Consider the following 13710-nt stretch of genomic DNA (forward strand, 5'->3'; position numbering starts at 1 on the left):
TTATAACACGTGCTAATGTACAGTATATACAACGGTGCCCATATGCTTGTCGCTGGCCTCCACCATCAGATAGATCCTTCTCTGATCGAAATCTGATCAGAGGGGGGTATATTACTGCCACACACTGTACACAGATGATCTATAGATTCAGCATTAAAATCTATTGAAAGTCTATGAAATTCACTTTCGCCTGCCGGACTCCTGGCTGGTCTTCCCTCATCTAATGTGCTCCCCTATCCTGTGTAGCAGGCCCTCATATACATCACTGGAGCCTATAGGCAAAGATGTCTTGGCCAGTGGTGGCGGCTCCAGCTTCAAATTTGGGGGGAGGGCACAAAGGAGACATGATGGCTGGCTGGTGAGGCCTATTTGGGTGATTACAATTGAAGTTTGTATGGTGAGCTTTTGATATTTTTGCCTAACACAGGTAATGAAATTAAGGCTAACTAGTTCAGCAATGGTGGGATCCAAATGTAAACATCACAAACGGAACTCAGAGGCTTTTGAGCAGAGCAGATTGTCCAAATGATAGTGATGAAAAGTTACCTGGAAACAATTAACTGTATGTTAGGGGGGGGGCACCCTAGACTTCGCCCTCCATTAACCTACAAACCCCTGACAATTGACAAACTACATAGTAATTGTGCTGGCTTGCCAGCTGTCACTTCTCCCTTACTCCCTTTGCCAGTCATGGGTAGCTACAGGTGTCCCTTAGCATTAGGTAGCCACAGGTACCCTCTGTATTAAAGTGCACCTGAGACGGGGGGAATGAAATAAGTATACATACCTGGGGCTTCCTCTAGCCCCCTCCAGGCTGCATTGCACCCCATGTATAATGCATGATACAGCTTTTCCTCTCTGTTGAAATCCTGTTTTTACAGGCCACACACTGCAATCTGTCACTGTGAACTTGGCCACAAATTCCATGCAAGACAAGAAACAGAACATTTATATTGTGATTTTCTCATGGTAGACTCAAAGGGCCAGAGCTGCAGCCACTAGTGCACGCTCTATAGGCAGTAGCAGTGTTAAGGAAGGAGTCATGCCAAAGGTCTACTCACTGAATAGGTTTCTGGTTTACTCAACCCTCAACCAGTACACTATCCAATCACTGCTAAAATAATATTTATATTGCGCTTTTCCCCTGGCGGAATCAAAGCGCTTGCAGGGCCGGAACTGCCATAGAGGCGAAGGGGACAATTGTCCCAGGGCCTCGACCTCTGCAGGGGCTCCCCTGCCGCCGACCCTGCTAAATGCTGCTCTCCTCGCTCTGCTCCCCGGGCCCCTGCATGTGTAGCAGCAGCAGTAATTTCTTACCTGTCCCGGTGAGAGGCGGCTGCACAGCACGCACACTCTTAGGCATGCTGTCTTCCTCCTTCTCTATGCCCCGCCGCATGTTATGTATAAACACGCACCGGGTCATAGAGCAGGAAGCAGACAGCATGGCAAAGAGTGCATGGACTGTACAGCCGCTGCCAGGACAGGTGAGACATTACTGCAGCTGCTACACATGCAAGGGCCCAAGGGAGCAGTGAGGCAATGGCAAGAGCGCGGGAGGCGGACAGGGGGCCCCCGCTTCAGTTTGCCCCAGGGCCCATTAAACCGGCCCTGAGGGCTTGAGCTACAGGCACTAGGGGCCCGTGGACCAGTGGGGTCCACTAAGGGCCCTCCTTCATCCATCTTATTTGCTGGTAATGAAGACCTCTATATGTGCATTGCATAGTAGTAATCTTTACCAAACTGTTTTCTTACTCTGATCACACCTCTCTGACACTGCAGCTGTCTTTCATAAGTTTTCAGGGTCCATATTAATAGCGTATCAGGAAAAAAGGGCACACAGAGCACAGTGGAAAGAGGGGCGCCGTAAGCTGCAGTGAAAAAAGCCACAATTAGTGACATTAGAGGCAAATTTGGGTTAATGGAGGCGCCTGATAAAACTTGCCAATAATGTGCCCATAATTCCATTTATTGCCGCATTTTATCTATTTCGCTCTATTACCACTAATCGTGGTTTTTATCATTGCATGTTATGGCAGAACCCTTCTTTCCACTAAACGTTGTTTTGTGGTAGTGTTTAACCACTTGACCCCCCCAGTGACCAGGCTATTTTTCACAATTTAGGCCACTGCAGCTTTAATGCCTTGCTGCAGGGCTCTGGGAGACTGATGACAGAGCAGAGCTCCGTCATTCAAGAGGAGTTGCGTGCACATTGGTGCACGCGATCTCCTGCAGAACACCCCCCCCCCCCAGGACTTCACGCCAGTTGGCGTTGAGCGGTCCTGGGGCTGGCACCGCGTCCATGCCAATTGGCGTGGAGCGGTCGTTAAGTAGTTAAGTGGAGTGGTGATTAGCGACAATAGATGGAAGGGATGGATGGGTGGGTGGGGCTATAAATAGCAGGAGCCCAAAATTCCATCTATTGCTGCTAAACCTTAACCTCCTCAAAGTATCGGCAAACATTACCAATATTTTATGATTGGAAGAAAGTATTAGAATATTAATAAATTTACCGATATTCTACTTGCGGCAACCCCTGCGCCCTTTTTTCAGGAGACTTTATTACATGTAGGCATCAAGTACTTGGGGCCCCATGTAAAACTCGTACTAGGGCCCAGGCTCCATAATAAAGTTAGGGAGGCTTGTACACATGCTAGATTCTCACTGCTGCGGACGAACACAGTCTTGCGTGCATATACGGCTTTACTTTTTTGTAGATTTTTTTATTAACCTGATGCAGAAAAAGCTGTGTGGCATTAATTGTGCTCCACTTTATGAAATTTATCCTGTTTGGTTTTTTATTGACTTCTATCAAATCTAAAGTCTAATCTATTAATAAAAACATCTAATTGTGCGCTGCCTATGTTAGTCTGCTGGCTTGTCATAAGTTTGTCTTTCCTAGCACAGGAGAAATGCAATATTATTGTTACACAGTTATGTCGCATGAACACTTCCTGTCTGAAATCTCATTGCTAGAAAGGGGAAATGTTTTTTTGGCTGCTGATTGCAGGTGGTCTGTCGTCTGCACAGACCATCTTTTAAACAAACAGCATAATGTACACAGCAAAGTCTATACACAGCACATGTATATACCGCATGAGACTGTCTGCAGTGTTTGCCTCTTGCTGAGTTTCAGCTTGGCTCCTCTGCAGTGTTGCTGGCATGAGGCGTCTGTGCTCTGTAAACAAAAATTAGAGTCACAAGTCACCAGGATCCACCTCTTACATACACATTTACTGCCCTTCATACAGGAGGTGGGGGTTGTGAAAGCTTCCCATCCTCCCAAGCCACAAGCATTGCCTGACATATGGACACTGATTTATGGCCAACCATCAAGTTGGCTAGCAGGGCATATATACTGTGTTGTGGCATTAACCCCTGCTCTGCCACACAGTGCTGTGTCATTATAGCTGATGTACTACTCTTATTAATGAATTTATACTTATGTAGTGCAGTCTTATTATAACCTCTTATATATACTTATTTTAGGGTTATTAAATTACATCTTAACCTATTACACAGCACTGTGTAATAATCAGAGGTTACAAATGGGCAAATGACATACCGATCCTTGCCGGGTGACATTCCTCCTGCTTGTGTATCTTGGCTTAAAGCCAGTACACACCTGCAATTCATGTGGCCTATCAACCTTTGTGATTGTTTCAGGTGACAGATCCCAGTACAGAGACCCTGCTCAGATCTCTGCCAAGCAGCATGTTCTGGAGTAGGAAAGATAAGCAGGAGCATACCACAGAGGGAAATAACATGCCCTGCATGTCCCAAACCTAGTGACCTGTCTGCAGATTTTGGGGGACCACTGTTTCATGTTTACACCTTAACTCCTTCCGGACCGCATTAGTTAAAATCTACGTCCTGCAGGTGGCTGTGCAGCTCTGACAGGACATAGATTTCAATTAGCCTGTCTCGCGCTTCTGCCACTACAGCCAATCCCACCGCTTTGCACCCACTGCAGTTCACTCGTCGTTCCATCTATCTGACGGCAGAGCTCTGTGAGACGGTCAGAAGCCGCTTTCATTGGCTCCTGACCGTGTGACCACTGTGAGTCAATCACATTGGCTCACACTGATGGACAGGGTCAGGAGCCAACGAAAGCGGCTCCTGCCCACCACATAGCGATGGCAGAGAGAGGGGCTTGCGACAATGGGAGAATGGCGGGACTGGCAAGAGCTGCGGGTATGTGTGGTGATTGATCAGTAAGCACCATTTTGTGGTACCAGTAGTCTGTGGTCCTTAAGGGACCAGAAACTGCTTGTATGCAAGGGGTTAACCTACGTACACACATGCAATAACTGTCACCTGTCAGGGAATGGGGAACGATCCCTCTGGGGACGGTACTGTAAAAATGCATCGCTAGTATTCAGGCTAGCAATGTGTTCTGTTGCTATGCAAGGGGGGAAGGGGGACAGAAGAACAACAACCTGCGCTTGAAGGAGCAGATTCCTGTGGATGGGGAAAGAAAAAAAATAACATTATGAGCAGTTTTACTTAGGTGTCGAGGATACAGCAGGGCGGATCCTTAAGCTATCAAAGAAACTGTTCTTCTGTAAACCCCAAATACCTATAGAGCTTTTAGCCTGCAACACTAGAAAGCTTTTCAGAGGTATCTCATCACAGCCTGTGTGAAAAAAATGCCTTTTTACCAGCTGTTTGTAATAGTTTGTTTCGGCATGGGGCTAGAGGCTAGAGCTATATCATGTAGCTAGGTTCCACTTCGCTGTCACTATTCACAGAGGAATTATTTATTGGTTGTTTCTGCCCTGCCTGCTTTCTCACATATCATATGAGAACAGCTGAGGGGTTTTTAGATACAGAGAAGAATCTGAAGAGAAGGACCTATACTTTTTCCTCACTTGGATGCCCCCCCCCCCCCCATTCAGAATGAGAACTCCCTGGCTGTAAACTGTTTACTTTAGACTGTGAGGCAGAGAGAGTGAGACACAGGATCAGGCACACAGAGCTGCAGCTGATGTTATTTTCACACATTTAAAGCTTTATTTCTGCTTTCTATCATTCTGTACACATTTTACTCACAGGATTACTGTTAGTGAAGATTGTTTCTGTATGCTGGATGTGCTGGACACAGTCCACCATAGTAACAACCACAGTAAAAACTGTTCTCTGTAAATGTCATAGTTTCTTCGCATTAAACATGAAAATATGAAAACAAGCCTTTGTATTGCAATTTGCTAGTAATTACTGGAAATATATGTGACATTTAAAATTTTAGTTAACTTTGATAGTTGTCCTTTAACGACTCCCGAAGCCTGAGAAGGATTGATTGGTGGTCATTGTACACACAGATGTGTATATCGCCTGATTTAGTACAAAACGAATCGCGGTAGTGGAAATGACCTACTGCGATTCCTGTTATTTAGCAAACCGTAGCGATTTTAAAATCGCTAGCGATTTGCAATTTTGCGATTCAGCAATCGCAAAAGCGGTAGTGGAAAAGGGCCCAATGGGCTGGAACTTACTACAGCGCTTTTTTGAGCATTTAGGTATCGCTTTAAACAGCCAGTGATTTCCCTAACCGCTCTGCCAATGTAAATGGATGTGGCAAGTTCCACAGTAGCGATTGCGATTAGCCAAATTGCAATTGCAGGACATGCAGCATTTTGGGAGCATTTGCACTTCAATGTAAAGTATTGAAGCACTGGCAAATCGCTAATAAATTTCTACACATAGTGATTTGTGTGTGATTTTAAATTACGTCAAACTGTAAAAAATTATAATAATTTGAAAGGATCAATCAGAATTGAAATCACTAATCGCAAATTGCAATCACAATCCCTGGAAAAAAAAACTTACACTTTTTAAAATTGCTACGAAAATTGCAGAAAAACGCTCATGAAATTGCTTACAAAAGGCAAAATAAAAATGCTAGCAAGGACCCTTTCACAGTAATGGCCTGTACACAAAGCTGCGTTTGCGCTGCGTTTTTAAAATTGTGTGTTTTTTAAATCGTAAGGTCTTTTGAAAAATCATGAAAATCTTGGTGATCTGTACACACTGGTGCGATGCATTTTTAGAAAAACGCAATTGCAGTGACTGCTGCGCTTTTAAAGCGCTGTCTTTGAAAAAACGCATGAAAAACATTTACATGCGATTTCCATTGCGTTTTTAGGTAAACAATCAGGAAACCAGGAATAGATAACCTCAGAAAAATCGCAAGCACATCGCAAGCGCACAAAAATCGTCCGGTTAACGCACTGCATGGTACTGCATCAGAACCCACCACACTGCCCCTTGGAATATCATTATATCACATTGGGATGCCATGATATTGTCCATTGTGAGGAAAAGGACACAGTGTGAAAGGGCCCATCCTGCTGTGTGAACGTTTACAGTATCTTCCAGAATCAACAAAGGGCAACACATACTTATTAGCACATTAATAGCAGCAACCATGTCATTGTTATGCTAAGCACATCACCACAGGAGCATAATCTAGGTATCTTCTAAGCTTTTTTTTTTCCTTATGAGAACACTACAGTTGTCTCCATGCCTTCCAGCATGTAACCAACAGATGTTCTGAACTTTTTTGAACTTCTATTTTTGCATATTTATTCTATAGTGGGTTTTACACTTATTCTTCCACATTACAGGGAGTGCAGAATTATAAGGCAAATGAGTATTTTGACCACATCATCCTCTTTATGCATATTGTCTTACTCCAAGCTGTATAGGCTCGAAAGCCTACTACCAATTAAGCATATTAGGGGATGTGCATCTCTGTAATGAGAAGGGGTGTGGTCTAATGACATCAAGACCCTATATCAGGGCCCGTTCACACTTAAAACCGCAGAACGCCGGCGATTACCGCCGGCGTTCTGCGGGAGTGATTTTCCCGCGATTAGCACGGAAAAATCACTGGACACTGCGGCGGGTTTGGAGCGATCGCGATTAGCGTGCTATGCACGCTAATCACAATCGCAAATCGCGGAACGCTCGTCGCCGGCAAACCGCTGCATGCAGCGCGGTTGCGGTTATCGCTAACCGCAGCCGCGACAGTGAGAACACTGCCACTCGCTACATTGTGTAGCGGTTCTTGCAGAACCGCTAGCGGTTTGCCGTGAGCGGGAATCGTGCGATTCCCGCTCAAGTGCGAATGGGCCCTCAGGTGTACATAATTATTAGGCAACTTCCTTTCCTTTGGCAAAATGGGTCAAAAGAAGGACTTGACAGGCTCAGAAAAGTCAAAAATAGTGAGATATCTTGCAGAGGGATGCAGCACTCTTAAAATTGCAAAGCTTCGGAAGCGTGATCATCGAACAATCAAGCGTTTCATTCAAAATAGTCAACAGGGTCGCAAGAAGTGTGTGGAAAAACCAAGGCGCAAAATAACTGCCCATGAACTGAGAAAAGTCAAGCGTGCAGCTGCCAAGATGCCACTTAGCCACCAATTTGGCCATATTTCAGAGCTGCAACATCATTGGAGACATGGCCAAGGTAAGAAAGGCTGAAAGACGACCACCACTGAACAAGACACACAAGCTGAAACGTCAAGACTGGGCCAAGAAATATCTCAAGACTGATTTTTCTAAGGTTTTATGGACTGAGAGTGAGTCTTAATGGGCCAGATGGATGGGCCCGTGGCTGGATTGGTAAAGGGCAGAGTGCTCCATTCCGACTCAGACGCCAGCAAGGTGGAGGTGGAGTACTGGTTTGGGCTGGTATCATCAAAGATGAGCTTGTGGGGCCTTTTCGGGTTGACGATGGAGTCAAGCTCAACTCCCAATCCTATTGCCAGTTTCTGGAAGACACCTTCTCCAAGCAGTGGTACAGGAAGAAGTCTGCATCCTTCAAGAAAAACATGATTTTCATGCAGGATAATGCTCCATCACATGCGTCCAAGGACTCCACAGCGTGGCTGGCAAGAAAGGGTATAAAAGAAGAAAAACGAATGACATGGCCTCCTTGTTCACCTGATCTGAACCCCATTGAGAACCTGTGGTCCATCATAAAATGTGAAATTTACAAGGAGGGAAAACAGTACACCTCTCTGAACAGTGTCTGGGAGGCTGTGGTTGCTGCTGCACGCAATGTTGATGGTGAACAGATCAAAACACTGACAGAATCCATGGATGGCAGGCTTTTGAGTGTCCTTGCAAAGAAAGGTGGCTATATTGGTCACTGATTTGTTTTTGTTTTGTTTTTGAATGTCAGAAATGTATATTTGTGAATGTTGAGATGTTATATTGGTTTCACTGGTAAAAATAAATAATTGAAATGGGTATATATTTGTTTTTTGTTAAGTTGCCTAATAGTTATGCACAGTAATAGTCACCTGCACACACAGATATCCCCCTAAAATAGCTAAAACTAAAAACAAACTAAAAACTACTTTCAAAAATATTCAGCTTTGATATTAATGAGTTTTTTGGGTTCATTGAGAACATGGTTGTTGTTCAATAATAAAATTATTTCTCAAAAATACAACTTGCCTAATAATTCTGCACTCCCTGTATATTTCATTATGTGAATCGGTGTGCGCCTCCGTGGGCCAGCGCACACCAAAAAGCGCTAGCGTAATCACAAACGCTCAGCGCTATTTGAAGTGATTTTTCTAGGTGATATTAGACATGTGCCTAGCGATTTTCTAATCATGCCTAGCAATTTGTGTAGCGTTTTTTTGTAGCAATTTTTATTTTTTGTTACAGTAGAGCTGTAACTGAACAGCTACTGTAACAAAAATGTTTGGAAAATCGCTCCCATCTAGCGCTTTTCAGAGTGATTTTCCACTTTCCTATATTTAACATTGAGGCTGTATCGCCTCATAAATCAGCAGAAATGCTGCAGTACCCGCGTTTGCATCTGGGAGAAAATCACATTGCTCTGGTGTGATCCATCCCATTCAAATACATTAGCCAAGCGCTTTACAAAGCGCTGGCATTTTTAAAAACGCTCAGAAGAGCTCTTGGTGTGCACCAGCCCTGTCTCTGTTCCAGTGCACTTTTCTAGACCATTCTGACTTAAGAGTGGGTTGATGATAGGTAATACATGTTGGCCAATCAGTTATAAAGACTAGAGTACTGTGAAACGTGAAATGTTGTTGCTGCTGTTTTCAAGAATTCTAATTACAATGTAAGGATCAGGCCCTACAGTACTTCCTTCAGTGATTCATTCTGGGGAAACTGAAATGTTGCTTGCAGTGCAACCTTTAGTGAATTATTTTTGATGTTCAGTCCTGGCCATCCCCAAGCATGCACTCATATTTCTCCCTATTATTTAAAATTGAAAACGGCCACCGGAGAGATATGTAAAGAGCACACTTCCTCTTGCGCAGACTGGCCACGACTGGAGGAAGTTATGGGACCCGGTAATGCAGCTGCAGGCAGCGGAGGATGGCGGTGTGGTAGCAATCCGTGCCCATGGGGCTAGAGGAAGCCCCAGGTATGCATAAAACTTTTTTTTCTCCCATCTCTGGTTTCCTTTAAAATGACTGAACAAGTGTAAATGGCCACTAAAGGTGCCAAGTAACCACTTTGCCACCACGGTACCGTATATCTACGCCCCTTTTGACTGCATTTCCCCACCCGGGGCGTAGATATATGCACCCCCGCCGCTACCGCTGCTGACCGCGCTCCCGCTCGCTCACGCGTGCTCTCCCGCGCTCGTGCACGCCGCCGGCCGCTTGCCTGGAGATCAATGAACGGGAAAAATGTTCCCGTTCATTGATCTAACTCCCCGTAGCAATGATCGGCATGCTTCCATGAGAAGCGGCTCGATCATTGTGAAAAAAAAAGTTTCCCAGCCTCATTACACTTCCTGTAAGCATACTTCCTAAGCTTTCAGGACGCATTCACAAAAAATGACTGTGGCCGTCTTGTGGCCAAATAGTAAAACTACACCCAAAAGCATTTTTCATGTATAAATACATAGTTTTACATTATAAATTAACTCATTACCTCCCACACTTCCCAATTATTTTTTTTGTAATTAAAAAAAAAATTACTATAAAAAAAACTACATAAATAGTTACCTTCGGGACTGAACTCTTAAAATATTTATGCCAAGGGGGTATAGCACTGTTACTTTATAAACTATGGGCTTGTAATTAGGGATGGATGCAAAACTAAAAAAAAGGGACCTCCAAATAAAATATTGGCGCCAAACATTGTGATAGGGACATAATTTAAACGGTGTAATAACTAGGACAAATGGTCAAATAAATTTCATGGATTTTAATTACAGTAGCATGCATTATTTAAAAACTATAATGGCTGAAAACTGAAAAATAATGATTTTTTCCCCCAAATTTTTTCCTATTTTCCCATTAAAACACATTTAGAATAAAATAATTCTTGGCATAATGTCCCACCTAAAGAAAGCCTAATTGGTGGCGAAAAAAACAAGATATAATTCATTTCATTGCGATAAGTAATGATACAGTTATAGACAAATGAATGGAAGGAGCGTTGAAAGGTGAAAATTGCTCGGATGCTGAAAGGGTAAAACCCCTCAGTTGTGAAGTGGGTAAAGGACCACTGTTGCGAAAATCTGTAAATGTTAAATATATCTAAATACATATAAATAAGAAGTATGTTTCTTCTAGAGTAAAATGAGCTAAAATTACTTCTCTCCTATGTTACTGTCACTTACAGTAGGTAGTAGAAATCTGACAGAAGCAACAGGTTTTGGGCTAGTCCATCTCTCCATAGGGGATTCTCAGCATGGCCTTCATTCTTTATAAAGACACTCCTATAAAAAGATTTATACAAAGATGCTGGCCAGCCTTCCTGCTCACCACACACTTTTTTGGCAGTTGGAAGGAGCAACTGCCATTTACTAAGTACTTTTGAAAATAAAGAGAACTCTGAGAACTAGTCCATGAGGAGATGGGCTAGTCCAAAACTGTTGATTTGGTCAGATTTCTACTACCTACTGTAAGTGACAGCAACATAGGAGAAAAGTAATTTATGGCTCATTTTACTCTGGAAGAAACGTACTTCTTATCTATATATAAGGCCAAATTACCACTAGCTAATTTGATCAGCTTAACCCCCTTGGCGGTATGAAAAATACCGCCAGGGGGAAGCGCAACAGTTTTTTTTAAATTTTTTTTTTTTTATCATGTAGCGAGCCGAGGGCTCGCTACATGATAGCCGCTGCTCAGCGGCATCCCCCCAGCCCCGCCGATCGCCTCCGGCGATAGGCGATAAGGAAATCCCGTTCAAAGAATGGGATTTCCTGGAGGGCTTCCCCCGTCGCCATGGCGACGGGGCGGGATGACGTCACCGACGTCAGCGACGTCGGGACGTCATTGGGAGACCCGATCCACCCCTCGGCGCTGCCTGGCACTGATTGGCCAGGCAGCGCTCGGGGTCTGGGGGGGGGGGGGCCGCGCGCCGCACCGGATAGCGGCGATCGGGCGCGCGGCGGCGGCGATCGGGGTGCTGGCGCAGCTAGCAAAGTGCTAGCTGCGTCCAGCAAAAAAAAAATTAAGTAAATCGGCCCAGCAGGGCCTGAGCGGCACCCTCCGGCGGCTTACCCCGTGTCACACACGGGGTTACCGCCAAGGAGGTTAATGGAAACAATCAGTTTTTTGATCAGTGGGCTGGTATCGATAATAGACAAAGTGCTACAGCAGTGTCACTCTATGAGGGTGTTCTCATTGCAGGGTTTCGATTTTAACAAAACTGAAAATGTGCCCTTTAACCTCCCTGGCGGTAAGCCTGAGCCGAGCTCGGGCTATGCCGCCGGGAGGCACCGCTCAGGCCCCACTGGGCCGATTTGCATAATTTTTTTGTTACACGCAGCTAGCACTTTGCTAGCTGCGTTTAACCTCCGATCGCTACCCGCCGATCCGCCGCTATACCCGTCGCCGCAGCCGCCCCCCCCCCCCCAGACCCCGTACGCTGCCTGGCCAATCAGTGCCAGGCAGCGCTGTGGGGTGGATCGGATTCCCCTTTGACGTCACGACGTCGGTGACGTCATCCCGCCCCATCGCCATGGCGGCGGGGGAAGCCCTCCAAGAGATCCCGTTCGCCGAAGGCGAACGGAGGGGCTGGGGGGATGCCGCTCAGCAGCGGCTATCATGTAGCGAGACATTGTCTCGCTACATGAAGAAAAAAAAAAATTGAAAAAAGGTATTTGCTGCCCCCTGGCAGATTTTAACAAACCACCAGGGAGGTTAAAACATTTATTTTTAAAACATTCCTTTAAAAATCGCTTTGAATATCACTTTGAAAAATGGCAATCGCTAAGCGCTTAGCGATTGCGTTTTGTAGTGTGAACTAGGCATAAGTCTGCATTGGATGTCATGCAAACACCTGGAAAATTACATTTTTTCAATTGTGCCAGTTGTACTGTTTTATCTGACCTCAACCTCCCCCAACCACTGTATGTGTATGGTAAAACAAGCATTTCATAGCCCTTGAAACTGCTATTGTAAACAGCCCCTTAGCATAAACAAGAAGACAAAAACAACCATCAGTCCACTTGAAAACAGTTGTGTTTGCCTGGCTGGTGCTGGATGGATTCAGCTCTGCAGATGGGAAATCTCTTTTCCTTCAAATGGTTTAAATAAAATTTATACAAAAACCTTTGGCATAAAGGCTCTATTTTAAGAGTAGTTGAAATTATGCCCCCAGTGATGTAGAGTACATGCAATTAGCAGACTGCCCTGTGTTATCACTAGTGTAACTTTCAGTTTAATGTTATTAGCAATTGTGCTTCCTTTGCTCTGTACAAACACCTTGCCCTGGAGGTTTGTTGACATACACTATAATGGACAGCTTGCTCTGCACTAGTTCTGTCCAGCTTCCAGTGGAAGATAGCAGCTGCAACAGCATACAAATCTTCCTCAGTACTGTGCTTATCTCTCACCATCCTTTTCCTCACCTCCCCCCTCTATTTTATGCTCTAGAGATCTGGTACCCTATTCATTTAAACTCAGAACCACCAAGATGTTATGCAAAAGAATATTACAGGGATCTATTAGCTTTCTAAATAATACTATGAATGTAGTGTTGCCTTTTTAAGACTGTATATAAGTGCATGTTATAATCATTTGCCCTTAAGCTAGGCATAAACCATATCATGTATGGTTGATCTGAGAGACAAATAATCAGCATTTGACTGATTGAAAATCAACTGGGCGATACAGAACCCTTTGCTGCCTTGTGTCAGTTAATTCTGGTGCAAAAGCGATTGTTGCGTCTCAGCAGTATTCTAAACTGCAATGTATAAAATACTACCAGCTGAGTCGTTTGGGGGCCGGGCCACTGCTATGACATAGGCAATTGCATGGATCAGTTATAAGCTCAGCTACAGTGTAGCCAAAAATTAAATAGCTGTAGGGATGGTGCATGTGAGCTACAGAATAGCTGAACTCAGCAGCAGGGACAAGAGTTTAGTGGGAGGAGATAGGAATGGGTTTGACTTTAATATATCTGAGCCCAGAGCCCACACTGAATCCGTTGTGTTCTGTTGCAACAGGCAATATCATTCCAATGCAATGCACTGATATTTCTATTCTATGTTCAAATTGGGTGCGGTGCTTCGGGTTCCATTGTGTTAGACCTTAAGGTAGCGGGTAGGAAGGTTAGTGACAAGCATGAAGAGGGAGGTTAGTGTTAGGAGATAAAGTAACAGGGAGGAGTGGAGAGGGAGGTTATTGTTAGGAAGTAGGCGAAGGAGAGGGAGGTTATTGTCGATGATAAGGTAATGGGGAAGCATGGAGAGGGAGGT

Source organism: Hyperolius riggenbachi, chromosome 4 (genome assembly GCF_040937935.1).
Source record: "Hyperolius riggenbachi isolate aHypRig1 chromosome 4, aHypRig1.pri, whole genome shotgun sequence".
NCBI lineage: Eukaryota > Metazoa > Chordata > Amphibia > Anura > Hyperoliidae > Hyperolius > Hyperolius riggenbachi.